Source organism: Triticum dicoccoides, chromosome 7A (genome assembly GCF_002162155.2).
Source record: "Triticum dicoccoides isolate Atlit2015 ecotype Zavitan chromosome 7A, WEW_v2.0, whole genome shotgun sequence".
NCBI classification, from domain to species: Eukaryota; Viridiplantae; Streptophyta; class Magnoliopsida; order Poales; family Poaceae; genus Triticum; species Triticum dicoccoides.
In genome coordinates, this window is record NC_041392.1 from 519,833,909 (window position 1) to 519,849,562 (window position 15,654).

A 15,654-nucleotide genomic window follows, 5' to 3' on the forward strand; every position below is an offset into this window, starting at 1 on the left:
ACCGGCCCTGGACGGCGCGGCGCATCGGCGAGGCTGGGCGCCGGGGCGGCGGCCCGGTGGTGGCGGCATGGGCGGCTCGGCGGCTCGGCGGTCGGTGCTCTGCGCGCGCCTCGGCGCGCCTGCTCCCCCGCTCGGGTTGGTGGCGGTCCAGGCTGCGGGTCCCATGGCGACGGCTGCTCCTCTGGCGGCGCGACGGCTGGGCGGCACGGCGAGTTGGCGCGGCTACGGCGGCGGCCTCGCTACGTCCAACGGTGGGTCGAGGCTAGGCGGCTGCGGCGGCTCTATCTCGCTCGTGCGGCTCCGGCTTCCGGCGATTCAGATCTGGTGCGGCTTGGCTGTAGCCTTCTGGCGGCGGCTTTGGCTGTCCTCCGGCCCACCGAGGCAAGGCTTGGGGCGAGGTCGCAGTCTGGTCAGGCCCTCTCTTGCCTCCAGCTTTGCGATGTGGGCTCCTTGCCGTCGGGCCTGGCCGGGCTCCTGCAGATGGTGAAGACGATGACGTGGCGGCTCTTGGGCTCCGGGGCGGCGGCCCCGGGTGTGGTGGTGGCGGCTTCGGCCAGGAGGTGGTGCGAATCTGGTCGCGGTGGATCGTGGGATCCCGTGGCTAGAGTGAGGTTGGCCTCGGCAGGGGTGGTGGTTTGTGGGCGGCGGTCGGTGGTGGCAGGTGGTCGGCACATCTCCGGGAGAAATCCTTGCTCCGGTCTTCACCGGAGCCGGCGACGGCGGCGCCTGCGGGTGCCGCGATCTTTCTTGGAAGCGTCGTCGTGGAGGTGCCCCTTCTCCCCATGGCTTGGGCTCCGGAGGGAAACCTCAGATCCGCTGGATCCGGCGATGGAGGCGTCTTCGCGTCTTTCTCCTCGTTGGGGGCATCGTCTCGGAGCCGGCGACGACTGAGAGACTGGAGGATGATGGCATCTTCGCCGTCAATGGCGGCATCTTCGCCGCGTGGTTTGCTGAGGCGGGGCGCTGGTTTCTGTTTGGCAACGGTGTTGGCGAGCTTGGGTCGCGGTGTGGTCTTCGGTAGTCGGTTCTTCCCGGCGTGTCCGAGGTGCTCTTTGGGGCACGGTCGGCGCAAGTCCTGCATATTTCCCTTGTGTTGCTTGTCATCAATGTCGGAGCTGTCGGTTGCTTGCGAGTGTGGCCTTCCGTTGGCATGTGCCGTCGTGGCTTCTATTCCATGTCGGTGGCCAGGTTGGCCGGTGGTGCCCATGTCATGTGGGTTGTGTTGTATCGGTTTTAGCCCGGTTTCCCGTCAATTAACCAGGCAATTCTCTTCTTCTTAATCAATGAAAATGGCAAGTCTTTTGCCTCGTTTAAAAAAAAAATCTCTTGAATCTAAGAATGTCGTACTCTCATTCTTGATGATCTACGACTTTCTTGAGGACTTAGGTCATCTACAATGCATGAGCACTTAAGATCCTGAGCACGGTCGCAGGCAGCGTCCGGTTGCCAGAGGCATAGAAGATGTATATACAAAAAAAAACTATCTTTTGCATCCTTGAGACCCAAAAACACCTCTTCAATAGATGATGTAGATGCCAAAAAAATTACATCTCCACCTTCCGGAGATATAAAATACAACACCTCATGGTGCAAATTTGCATCTTCGCCGACTGGAGATGTAAAAAGAGCAGTCGCGCGCCAACCGCCCAACCGCCTTCCGTTTCCTTCCAACGACTGCCCGCCGCCCGTCCAACTCCGCCGCTGGCCAAATTCGCACAAAATTGCAGCCGCAGCCCGCCTGCCTGACGGCCACCGGGTCCACCACGACTTCGCCCCTATCCCCCGTCGCCTGCCTCGCCGGGCCGCCGCCCGCAGTCGGTGATTCACTTTAGGCCGCCGCTTCGAATCGAAGCATCTCCGGCGGTCCAGCTGGCCTAATGCCTTCCACGACGAGGTCGTGAATGGGCTAGGCTTCTTCCTAGCCAAGACCCCCCACCGGAGGCTGGGGAGGCGCACCACGCCGCCCGCCTCGTCCGTTCTTTCGACCGCGCGAAGCCTGCCTGCCGCAGCGACGAGCTCCCACCTTCTTCTCTGCCGAGCTGCGACCATCTCCTATGTCGAGCCACCGCCGCCGCCCTCCACCGCCACCGCCGAACGGCTGCCCAACCCGCAGAACCGATATTGTCCGCCCCGCAAGCAAGGTGTTCGACGAAATTCCCCAAGGTAAAAAACGATGAAACGTACTGCTGCGTTGGGGCAGAGGACGGAGGTAGCATCTTCCGCGTGGTGGAGATCACCGGTTCGCCATGCCCGCTTTCTACCACCCGCTTATCGGTCGCCACCTGCTTCATAGCAATGGTCGTCGCTCCCCTGCCATATCCCGTGTGCGCTTCTTCCGACCCGACAAGGTAATTAACATGGTTGACATTAGCAACTCTTGTTCTCTTTCTGCAAGAATTCAATATCATCATCTACATGCTTGATGAAGGCACGCACATAGGAAGCCATCATATGCTGAATATAATTTAAGATGTACTCCCCTGTTTCTAGATATAAGCCTTTTAGAAATTTCAATACAAACTACATACGGTTGTCTATGTTGTAATGCTCGAATTTCAAGGATCTCGGAGTACAAGAATTAAACTCTACCGAACTATATAAGTTGGACTTTATCATGGTAGGTCGCAAGGTTAGTACGGCAGTATGAGCCACACCACATAATCCAACATATACTACATATTGCTTGATCTAATTTTTATTCGCCTTTACAGGGTGACCCAATGGAATGGGGAAACCTATGAACATGACTGATCTACTTAAAAGTTGAGTAAATGAGGGCCCGGTGCACACAATTGAGGTCTTCAATATATTCAAGGCTAAGTTAAAAGAAATGCATAAGTACATAATCCATCTTATCCACACGACATTAGCACCTCAGCCGAAGAACTAACATATTTTCTTGCAAGGTATCTTCCTTCTTATGTTGAATAAACAAGGATAGCTCATGTACTTATCGAATGATAAAAGCATTCATGTGTGCTCCCTTCTTTTGTTATGTGAGAATACAATAGGTTCTACGACCTTATAAATTGTTTATCGTTAAAATTAGCAAGTGGCATTCACCCACTTATTTTGTTCAAAATTCCACTGATGAAATAATATGTTCTCTCTTAACCTTGAGAATCTTCATCCCAACTACACAAAAAAGGAACAAAGACTGACAGATTTGTTCATATCACAAAGTTGTTTTTTCTAAAAAGAAAATTGGAGTATTTGGATCACAATTCTAAGCTAGAGAAATGTTCAAACTTATCTATATTTTATTCCTGAAATTTGAAAGACAATAGAAACAGTTTGTTGCCTTACTTTGGCTTCACCATTTTTGTCCTGTGAATAATAAGAAAGCTTCACCACAAGGTGATAGTCTGGTGAATAAATTAAACTCGAGGTCTCTATGTTACACCCACGATGCGGCTATATCTCCCACGTGTCGGAGCACGACTTAGAGGCATAACCGCATTGTAGGCATGTCGCAAGAGGGGTAATCTTTACACATCACATGTACTAAATAAGAAAGAGGTACAAAATTGGCTTACAATCGCCACTTCACACAATACATAAATATAGCATTACATCATCCAGATACAAACAAGGTCCGACTACGGAACCAAAATAAAGACAACCCCAAATGCATAAGATCCCCGATCGCCCCAACTGAGCTCCACTATTGATCGTCTGGAAAGGAAAGGTAGTAACGTCCCAAGTCCTCGTCGGACTCCCACTTGAGTTCAGTCGCATCTCCTAGAATGGCATCATCGACACCTGCATCTGGTTTTGGAAGTAATCTGTGAGTCACGGGGACTCAACAATCTCACACCCTCGCGATCAAGACTATTTAAGCTTATGGGTAGGGAAAAGGTAGTGAGGTGGAGCTGCAGCAAGCACTAGCATATATGATGGCTAACATACGCAAAAGAGAGCGAGAAGAGAAGGCAAGGCACGGTCGAGAATCTATGATCAAGAAGTGATCCTAGAACTACTTACGTTCAAGCATAACACGAGACCGTGTTCTCTTCCCGGACTCCGCCGAAAAGAGACCATCACGGCTACACACGCTGTTGATTCATTTTAGTTAAGTTAAGTTTCAAGTTTTCTACAACCGGACATTAACAAATTCCCATCTGCCCATAACCACGGGCATGGCTTTCGAAAGTTCAAATCCCTGCAGGGGTGTCCCAACTTAGCTCATCACAAACTCTCACGGTCAACGAAGGATATTCCTGAAGGAAATATGCCCTAGAGGCAATAATAAAGTTATTATTTATTTCCTTATATCATGATAAATGTTTATTATTCATGCTAGAATTCTATTAACCGGAAACATAGTACATGTGTGAATACATAGACAAACAGAGTGTCACTAGTATGCATGTACTTGACTAGCTCGTTGATCAAAGATGGTTATGTTTCCTAACCATAGACATGAGTTGTCATTTGATTAACGGGATCACATCATTAGGAGAATGATGTGATTGACTTGACCCATTCCGTTAGCTTAGCACTTGATCGTTTAGTTTGTTGCTATTGCTTTCTTCATGACTTATACATGTTCCTATGACCATGAGATTATGCAACTCCCGTTTACCGGAGGAACACTTTGTGTGCCACCAAACGTCACAACGTAATTGGGTGATTATAAAGGTGCTCTACAGGTGTCTCCGAAGGTACTTGTTGGGTTGGCGTATTTCGAGATTAGGATTTGTCACTGCGATTGTCGGAGAGGTATCTCTGGGCCCATTCGGTAATGCACATCACTATAAGCCTTGCAATCATTGCAACTAATGAGTTAGTTGCGGGATGATGTATTACGGAACGAGTAAAGAGACTTGCCGGTAACGAGATTGAACTAGGTATCGAGATACCGACGATCGAATGTCGGGCAAGTAACATACCGATGACAAAGGGAACAACGTGTGTTGTTATGCGGTTTGACCGATAAAGATCTCCTTAGAATATGTGGGAGCTAATATGAGCGTCCAGGTTCCTCTATTGGTTATTGGCCGTAGACGTGTCTCGGTCATGTCTACATAGTTCTCGAACCTGTAGGGTCCGCACGCTTAAAGTTTCAGTGACGATTGTATTATGAGTTTATGTGATTTGATGTACCGAAGGTAGTCCGGAGTCCCGGATGAGATCGGGGACATGACGAGGAGTCTCGAAATGGTCGATACGTAAAGATTGATATATTGGACGACTATATTCGGACATCGGAAAAGTTCCGAGTGATTCGGGTATTTTCAGGGGTACCGGGGAGTTACGGGAATACGAGAAAGAAGTAATGGGCCTCATGGGCCAAGTGGTGGAAGAGAGGAAGCAGGGCGCGCGGCCCCCCTAGCCCAAACCGAATTGGACTAGAGGGCCAGCCCCCTTTCCTCCTTTTCCTCCCTCTCCTTCCTTATCCTTCTCCTCCTTCCTTTCCTCCTCCTAGTAGGAGTAGGAAAGGGGAGTCCTACTCCTACTAGGAGGAGGACTCCTCCTCCTGGCGCGCCCATAGAGGGTCGGCCGGCCTCCCCCTTGCTCCTTTATATACACGGGCAGGGGGGCACCTCTAGACACACACGTTGATCTGTTGATCTCTCCCAGCCGTGTGCGGTGCCCCCCTCCACCATATTCCACCTCAGTCATATCGTAGCGGTGCTTAGGCGAAGCCCTGCGTCGGTAGCAACATCATCACCGTCATCACACCGTCGTGCTAACGGAACTCTCCCGTGAAGCTCTGCTGGATCGGAGTTCGCGGGACGTCATCGAGCTGAACGTGTGCTGAACTCGGAGGTGCCGTGTGTTCGGTACTTGGATCGGTCGGATCGTAAAGACGTACGACTACATCAACCGTGTTGTGCTAACGCTTCCGCTTTCAGTTTATGATGGTACGTAGACAATACTCTCCCCTCTCATTGCTATGCATCACCATGATCTTGCGTGTGCGTAGGAAATTTTTGAAATTACTACGTTCCCCAACAGTGGTATCAGAGCCAGGTTTTATGCGTTGATGTTATATGCACGAGTAGAACACAAGTGAGTTGTGGGCGATATAAGTCATACTGCTTACCAGCATGTCATACTTTGGTTCAGCGGTATTGTTGGATGAAGTGGCGCGGACCGACATTACGCGTACGCTTACGCGAGACTGGTTCTACTGACGTGCTTTGCACACAGGTGGCTGGCGGGTGTCAGTTTCTCCAACTTTAGTTGAACCGAGTGTGGCTACGCCCGGTCCTTGCGAAGGTTAAAACAGCACCAACTTGACAAACTATCGTTGTGGTTTTGATGCGTAGGTAAGAACGGTTCTTGCTAAGCCCAGTAGCAGCCACGTAAAACTTGCAACAACAAAGTAGAGGATGTCTAACTTGTTTTTGCAGGGCATGTTGTGATGTGATATGGTCAAGACGTGATGAGATATAAGCTGTTGTATGAGATGACCATGTTTTGTTGAAGTTATCGGCAACTGACAAAAGCCTTATGGTTGTCTCTTTATTGCATAAGATGCAAGCGCCAAATAATTGCTTTACTTTATCGCTATGCGATAGCAATAGTTGCAAGAGAAATAGTTGGCGAGACGACCATGTGACGACACATTGATATAGATCAAGATGATGGAGATCATGGTGTCATGCCGGTGACGATGGAAATCATGACGATGCTTTGGAGATGGAGATCAAAGGCACAAGATGATGATGGCCATATCATGTCACATATTTTGATTGCATGTGATGTTTATCTTTTATGCATCGTATCTTGCTTTGATTGATGGTAGCATTATAATATGATCTCTCACTAAATTTCAAGATAAAAAGTGTTCTCCCTGAGTATGCACCGTTGCCAAAGTTCGTCGTGCCCAGACACCACGTGATGATCGGGTGTGATAAGCTCTACGTCCATCTACAACTGGTGCAAGCCAGTTTTGCACACGCAGAATACTCAGGTTAAACTTGACGAGCCTAGTATATGCAGATATGGCCTCGGAACACTAAGACCGAAAGGTCGAGCGTGAATCATATAGTAGATATGATCAACATAGTGATGTTCACCATTGAAAACTACTCCATTTCACGTGATGATCGGTTATGGTTTAGTTGATTTGGATCACGTGATCACTTAGAAGATTATAGGGATGTCTTTCTAAATGGGGGTTCTTAAGTAATATGATTAATTGAACTTTAATTTATCATGAACTTAGTCCTGATAGTATTTGCATATCTATGTTGTAGATCAATAGCTCGCGTTATTGCTTCCCTATGTTTTATATGTGTTCCTAGAGAAAACTAAGTTGAAAGATGATAGTAGCAATGATGCGGACTGGGTCCGAGATCTGAGGTTTATCCTCATTGTTGCACAGAAGAATTATGTCCTCAATGCACCGCTAGGTGACTGACCTGTTGGGGAACGTAGCAGAAATTCAAAATTTTCCTACGTGTCACCAAGATCTATCTATGGAGAGACTAGCAACGAGGGGAAGGAGAGTGCATCTACATACCCTTGTAGATCGCTAAGCGGAAGCGTTCAAGTGAACGGGGTTGATGGAGTCGTACTCGTCGTGATTCAGATCACCGATGATCCTAGTGCCGAATGGACGGCACCTCCGCGTTCAACACACGTACAGCTCGATGATGTCTCCCACGCCTTGATCCAGCAAGGAGAGAGGGAGAGGTTGAAGAAGACTCCATCCAGCAGCAGCACAACGGCGTGGTGGTGATGGAGGAGCGTGGCAATCCTGCAGGGCTTCGCCAAGCACCTACGGGAGAGGAGATGTGTCACGGGAGGGAGAGGGAGGCAACCAAAGGCCTTAGGTATGATTGCTCCTCCTTTTCCCCACTATATATAGGGCCAAGGGAGAGGGGGAGGGCGCAGCCTTGCCCCCTCCTCCAAGGAAGGGTGCGGCTAAGGGTGGGGAGGAGTCCATCCTCCCCAAGGCACCTCGGAGGTGCCTTCCCCCTTTAGGACTCTCCCCTTTTTCTCTTATCTTGGCGCATGGGCCTCTAGGGGCTGGTGCCCTTGGCCCATGTAGGCCAAGGCGCACCCCCTACAGCCCATGTGGCCCCCCGGGGCAGGTGGCCCCACCCGGTGGGCCCCCGGGACCCTTCCGGTGGTCCCGGTACAATACCGATGACCCCGAAACTTGTCCCGATTGCCGAAACAGGACTTCCTATATATAAATCTTTACCTCCGGACCATTCCGGAACTCCTCGTGACGTCCGGGATCTCATCCGGGACTCCGAACAACATTCGGTAACCACATACAAGCTTCCTTTATAACCCTAGCGTCATCGAACCTTAAGTGTGTAGACCCTACGGGTTCGGGAGACATGTTGTCATGACCGAGATGTTCTCCGGTCAATAACCAACAGCGGGATCTGGATACCCATGTTGGCTCCCACATGTTCCACGATGATCTCATCGGATGAACCACGATGTCAAGGACTCAATCAATCCCGTATACAATTCCCTTTGTCTAGCGGTATGGTACTTGCCCGAGATTCGATCGTCGGTATACCGATACCTTGTTCAATCTCGTTACCGGCAAGTCTCTTTACTCGTTCCGTAACACATCATCCCATGATCAACCCCTTGGTCACATTGTGCACATTATGATGATGTCCTACCGAGTGGGCCCAGAGATACCTCTCCGTTTACACGGAGTGACAAAATCCCAATCTCGATTCGTGCCAACCCAACAGACACTTTCAGAGATACCCGTAGTGTACCTTTATAGCCACCCAGTTACGTTGTGACGTTTGGCACACCCAAAGCACTCCTACGGTATCCGGGAGTTGCACAATCTCATGGTCTAAGGAAATGATACTTGACATTAGAAAAGCTTTAGCATACAAACTACATGATCTTGTGCTAGGCTTAGGATTGGGTCTTGTCCATCACATCATTCTCCTAATGATGTGATCCCGTTATCAACGACATCCAATGTCCATGGTCAGGAAACCGTAACCATCTATTGATTAACGAGCTAGTCAACTAGAGGCTTACTAGGTACATGGTGTTGTCTATGTATCCACACATGTATCTGAGTTTCCTATCAATACAATTCTAGCATGGATAATAAACGATTATCATGAACAAGGAAATATAATAATAATCAATTTATTATTGCCTCTAGGGCATATTTCCAACAGTCTCCCACTTGCACTAGAGTCAATAATCTAGTTCACATCGATATGTGATTAACACTCAAGGTCACATCCCCATGTGACTAACACCCAAAGAGTTTACTAGAGTCAATAATCTAGTTCACATTTACCATGTGATTAACACTCGATGAGTTCTGGGTTTGATCATGTTATGCTTGTGAGAGAGGTTATAGTCAACGGGTCTGAACCTTTCAGATCCGTGTGTGCTTTACAAATCTCTATGTCATCTCCTAGATGCAGCTACCACGTTCTATTTGGAGCTATTCCAAATAACTGTTCTACTTGGAGCTATTCTAAATTGTTGCTCCATTATACGTATCCGGTATCTCTACTCAGAGCTATCCGGATAGGTGTTAAGCTTGCATCGTCGTAACCCTTTACGACGAACTCTTTTACCACCTCCATAATTGAGAAAATTCCTTAGTCCACTAGTTACTAAGGATAACTTTGACCGCTGTCCTGTGATCCATTCTTGGATCACTCTTGTCCCCCTTGACTGACTCATGGTAAAGCACACTTCAGGTGCGGTACACAGCATAGCATACTGTAGAGCCTATGTCTTAAGCATAGGGGACGACCTTCGTTCCTTTCTCTCTATTCTGCCATGGTCGAGCTTTAAGTCTTAACTTCATACCTTACAACTCAGGCAAGAACTCCTTCTTTGACTGATCCATCTTGAACACCTTCAAGATCACGTCAAGGCATGTGCTCATTTGAAAGTATTAAGCATTTTGATCTATACTTATAGATCTTGATGCTCAATGTTCAAGTAGCTTAATCCAGGCTTTCTATTGAAAAACACCTTTCAAATAACCCTATATGCTTTCTAGAAATTCTACATCATTTCTGATCAACATATACTCATCAGAAATTCTATAGTGCTCCCACTCACTTCTTTGGAAATACAAGTTTCTCATAAACTTTGTACAAACCCAAAATCTTTGATCATCTCATCAAAGCGTACATTCCAACTCCGAGATGCTTACTCCAGTCCTTAAAAGGATCACTGGAGCTAGCATACCTTTTAGCATCCTTAGGATCGACAAAACTTTTCTGATTGTATTGCATACAACCTTTCCTTACGAAAACTAGTAAGGAAACTTGTCTTGACATCCATCTGCCAGATTTCATAAATGCAGCTAATGCTAACATGATTCCGACGAACTTTAAGCATCGCTACGAGTGAGAAAATCTCATCGTAGTCAACTCCTTGAACTTGTCGGAAAACACTTCGCCACAAGTCGAGCTTCATAGATGGTGACATTACCATCCACGTCCGTCTTCTTCTTAAAAGATCCATTTATCTCAATGGCTTGCCGATCATCGGGCAAGTCCACCAAAGCCCATGCTTTGTTCTGATATATGGATACTATCTCGGATTTCATGGTTTCTAACCATTTGTCGGAATTCGGGCCCACCATCGCTTCTCCATAGCTCGTAGGTTCATTGTTGTCTAGCAACATGACCTTCAAGACAGGATTACTGTACCACTCTGAAGTAGCACGTATCCTTGTCACCCTACGAGGTTCGGCAGTGATTTGATCCGAAACTTCATGATCAATATCATAAGCTTCCACTTCAATTGGTGTAGGTGCCACGGGAACAACTTCCTGTGCCCTGCTACACACTGGTTGAAGTGACGGTTCAATAACCTCATCAAGTCTCCACCATCCTCCCACTCAATTCTTTCGAGAGAAACTTTTCCTCGAGAAAGGACCCGATTCTAGAAACAATCCCTTATTGCTTTCGGATCTGAGACAGGAGGTATACCCAAATGTTTTGGGTGTCCTATGAAGATGCATTTATCCGCTTTGAGTTCGAGCTTATCAGCCTGAAACTTTTTCACATAAGCGTCGCAGCCCCAAACTTTTAAGAAATGACAGCTTAGGTTTCTCTAAACCATAGTTCATACGGTGTCATCTCATCGGAATTACGTGGTGCCCTATTTAAAGTGAATGTGGTTGTCTCTAATGCCTAACCCATGAACGACAGTGGTAATTCGATAAGAGACATCATGGTATGCATCATATCCAATAGGGTGCAGTTATGATGTTCGGACACACCATCACACTATGGTGTTCCAGGCGGTATTAATTGTGAAACAATTTCTACAATGTCTTAATTGTGTGCCAAAACTCGTAACTCAGATATTCATCTCTATGATCATATCATAGACATTTTATCCTCTTGTCACAATGATCTTCTACTTCACTCTGAAATTACTTGAACCATTCAATAATTCAGACTTGTGTTTCATCAAGTAAATATTCTTAACATCTACTCGAATCATCTGTGAAGTAAGAACATAACGATATTCACTGCATGCCTCAGCACTCATTCGACTGCACACATCAAAATGTGTTACTTCCAACAAGTTGCTATCTTGTTCCATCTTATTGAAACCGAGGCTTTTCAGTCATCTTGCCTATGTGGTATGATTTGCATATCTCAAGTGATTCAAAATCAAGTGAGTCCGAACGGTCCATTTGCATGGAGTTTCTTCATGCATATATACCAATAGACATGGTTCGCATGTCTCAAACTTTTCAAAACGAGTGAGTCCAAAGATCCATCAACATGGAGCTTCTTCATGCGTTTTATACCATTATGACTTACGTGGCAGTGCCACAAGTAGGTGGTACTATCATTACTATCTTTTGGCATGAACATGTGTATCACTACGATCGAGATTTAATAAACCATTCATTTTAGGTGTAAGACCATTGAAGGTATTATTCAAATAAACAGAGTAACCATTATTCTCCTTAAATGAATAACCGTATTGCGATAGATGTAATCCAATCATGTCTATGCTCAACGCAAACACCAAATAACAATTATTTAGGTTTAACACCAATCTCTTTGGTAGAGGGAGCGTGCGATGCTTGATCATATCAAGCTTGGAAAAACTTCCAACACATATCGTCAGCTCACCTTTAGCTAGTCTCCGTTTATTCCGTAGCCTTTTGTTTCGAGTTACTAACACTTAGCAACCGAACCGGTATCTAATACCCTGGTGCTACTAGGAGTACTAGCAAAGTACACATTAACACAATGTATATCCAATATACTTCTATCGACCTTGCCAACCTTCTTATCTACCAAGTATCTAGGGTAATTCTGCTCTAGTGGTTGTTCCCCTTATTACAGAAGCACTTAGTCTCGGGTTTGGGTTTTACCTTGGGTTTCTTCACTAGAGCAGCAGCTGATTTGCCGTTTCATGAAGTATCCCTTCTTGCCCTTGCCCTTCTTGAAACTAGTGGTTTCACCAACCATCAACAATTGATGCTCCTTCTTGATTTCTACTTTCGCGGTGTCAAACATCACGAATACCTCAAGGATCATCATATCTATCCCTGATATGTTATAGTTCATCACGAAGCTCTAACAGCTTGGTGGCAATGACTTTAGAGAACCATCACTATCTTATCTGGAAGATCAACTCCCACTCGATTCAAATGATTGTTGTACTCAGACAATCTGAGCACAAGCTCAACAATTGATCTTTTCTCCTTAGTTTGCAGGTTAAGAAAGTCATCGGAGGTCTTATACCTCTTGACATGGGCACGAGCCTGAAATCCTAATTTCAGCCCTTGAAACATCTCATATGAAAACGTCTTTCGTGCCTCAACTCTAAACCGTTTAATTGAACTATCACGTAGTTATCAAAACGTGTATGTTCGATGTTCGCAACATCCACAGACGACGTTTGGGGTTCAGCACACTGAGCGGTGCATTAAGGACATAAGCTTTCTACTGTCCGCATAATCGCTACTATCAACTTTCAACTATATTTTCTCTAGGAACATATCTAAACAGTAGAACTATAGCGTGAGCTACGACATAATTTGCAAAGGGTCTTTTGACTATGTTCAAGATAATTAAGTTCATCTTATGAACTCCCACTCAGATAGACATCCCTCTAGTCATCTAAGTGATTACATGATCCGAGTCAAACTAGGCCGTGTCCGATCATCACGTGAGACGGACTAGTCATCATCGGTGAACATCTTCATGTTGATCGTATCTTCTATACGACTCATGCTCGACCTTTCGGTCTCCGTGTTCCGAGGCCATGTCTGTACATGCTAGGCTCGTCAAGTCAACCTAAGTGTTTGCATGTGTTCCGAGGCCATGTCTGTACATGCTAGGCTCGTCAACACCCGTTGTATGTGAACGTCTGAATAAAACACCCGATCATCACGTGATGTTTTGAAACAGCGAACTGTCGCAACGGTGCACAGTTAGGGGAGAACACTTCTTAAAATTGTTGTAAGGGATCATCTTATTTACTACCGTCGTTCTAAGCAAATAAGATGTATAAACATGATAAACATCACATGCAATCAAATAGTGACATGATATGGCCATCATCACTTTGCTCCTTTTGATCTCCATCTTCGGGGCTCCATGATCATCATCGTCACCGGCATGACACCATGATCTCCATCATCATGATCTCCATCATCGTGTCTTCATGAAGTTGCCTCACCAACTATTACTTCTACTACTATGGCTAACGGTTAGTAATAAAGTAAAGTAATTACATGACGTTTAAGTTGACACGCAGGTCACAAATAAATAAAGACAACTCCTATGGCTCCTGCCGGTTGTCATACTCATCGACATGCAAGTCGTGAATCCTATTACAAGAACATGATCAATCTCATACATCGCATATCATTCATCACATTCTTGTTGGCCATATCACATCACAAAGCATACCCTGCAAAAACAAGTTAGACGTCCTCTAATTGTTGTTTGCATGTTTTACGTGGCTGCTATGGGTTTCTAGCAAGAACGTTTCTTACCTACGCATGAACCACAACGTGATATGCCAATTGCCATTTACCCTTCATAAGGACCCTTTTCATCGAATCCGATCCGACTAAAGTGGGAGAGACAGACACCCGCCAGCCACCTTATGCAACTAGTGCATGTTTGTCGGTGGAACCGGTCTCACGTAAGCGTACGTGTAAGGTTGGTCCGGGCCGCTTCATCCCACGATGCCGCCGAATCAAGATAAGACTAGTAACGGCAAGCATATTGAACAATATCGACGCCCACAACTACTTTGTGTTCTACTCGTGCAAAGAATCTACGCAATAGACCTAGCTCATGATGCCACTGTAGGGGAACGTAGCAGAAATTCAAAATTTTCCTACGTGTCACCAAGATCTATCTATGGAGAGACTAGCAACGAGGGGAAGGAGAGTGCATCTACATACCCTTGTAGATCGCTAAGCGGAAGCGTTCAAGTGAACGGGGTTGATGGAGTCGTACTCGTCGTGATTCAGATCACCGATGATCCTAGTGCCGAACGGACGGCACCTCCGCGTTCAACACACGTATAGCTCGACGATGTCTCCCACGCCTTGATCCAGCAAGGAGAGAGGGAGAGGTTGAAGAAGACTCCATCCAGCAGCAGCACAACGGCGTGGTGGTGATGGAGGAGCGTGGCAATCCTGCAGGGCTTCGCCAAGCACCTACGGGAGAGGAGATGTGTCACGGGAGGGAGAGGGAGGCAACCAAAGGCCTTAGGTATGATTGCTCCTCCTTTTCCCCACTATATATAGGGCCAAGGGAGAGGGGGAGGGCGCAGCCTTGCCCCCTCCTCCAAGGAAGGGTGCGGCTAAGGGTGGGGAGGAGTCCATCCTCCCCAAGGCACCTCGGAGGTGCCTTCCCCCTTTAGGACTCTCCCCTTTTTCTCTTATCTTGGCGCATGGGCCTCTAGGGGCTGGTGCCCTTGGCCCATGTAGGCCAAGGCGCACCCCCTACAGCCCATGTGGCCCCCCGGGGCAGGTGGCCCCACCCGGTGGGCCCCCGGGACCCTTCCGGTGGTCCCGGTACAATACCGATGACCCCGAAACTTGTCCCGATTGCCGAAACAGGACTTCCTATATATAAATCTTTACCTCCGGACCATTCCGGAACTCCTCGTGACGTCCGGGATCTCATCCGGGACTCCGAACAACATTCGGTAACCACATACAAGCTTCCTTTATAACCCTAGCGTCATCGAACCTTAAGTGTGTAGACCCTACGGGTTCGGGAGACATGTTGTCATGACCGAGATGTTCTCCGGTCAATAACCAACAGCGGGATCTGGATACCCATGTTGGCTCCCACATGTTCCACGATGATCTCATCGGATGAACCACGATGTCAAGGACTCAATCAATCCCGTATACAATTCCCTTTGTCTAGCGGTATGGTACTTGCCCGAGATTCGATCGTCGGTATACCGATACCTTGTTCAATCTCGTTACCGGCAAGTCTCTTTACTCGTTCCGTAACACATCATCCCATGATCAACCCCTTGGTCACATTGTGCACATTATGATGATGTCCTACCGAGTGGGCCCAGAGATACCTCTCCGTTTACACGGAGTGACAAAATCCCAATCTCGATTCGTGCCAACCCAACAGACACTTTCAGAGATACCCGTAGTGTACCTTTATAGCCACCCAGTTACGTTGTGACGTTTGGCACACCCAAAGCACTCCTACGGTA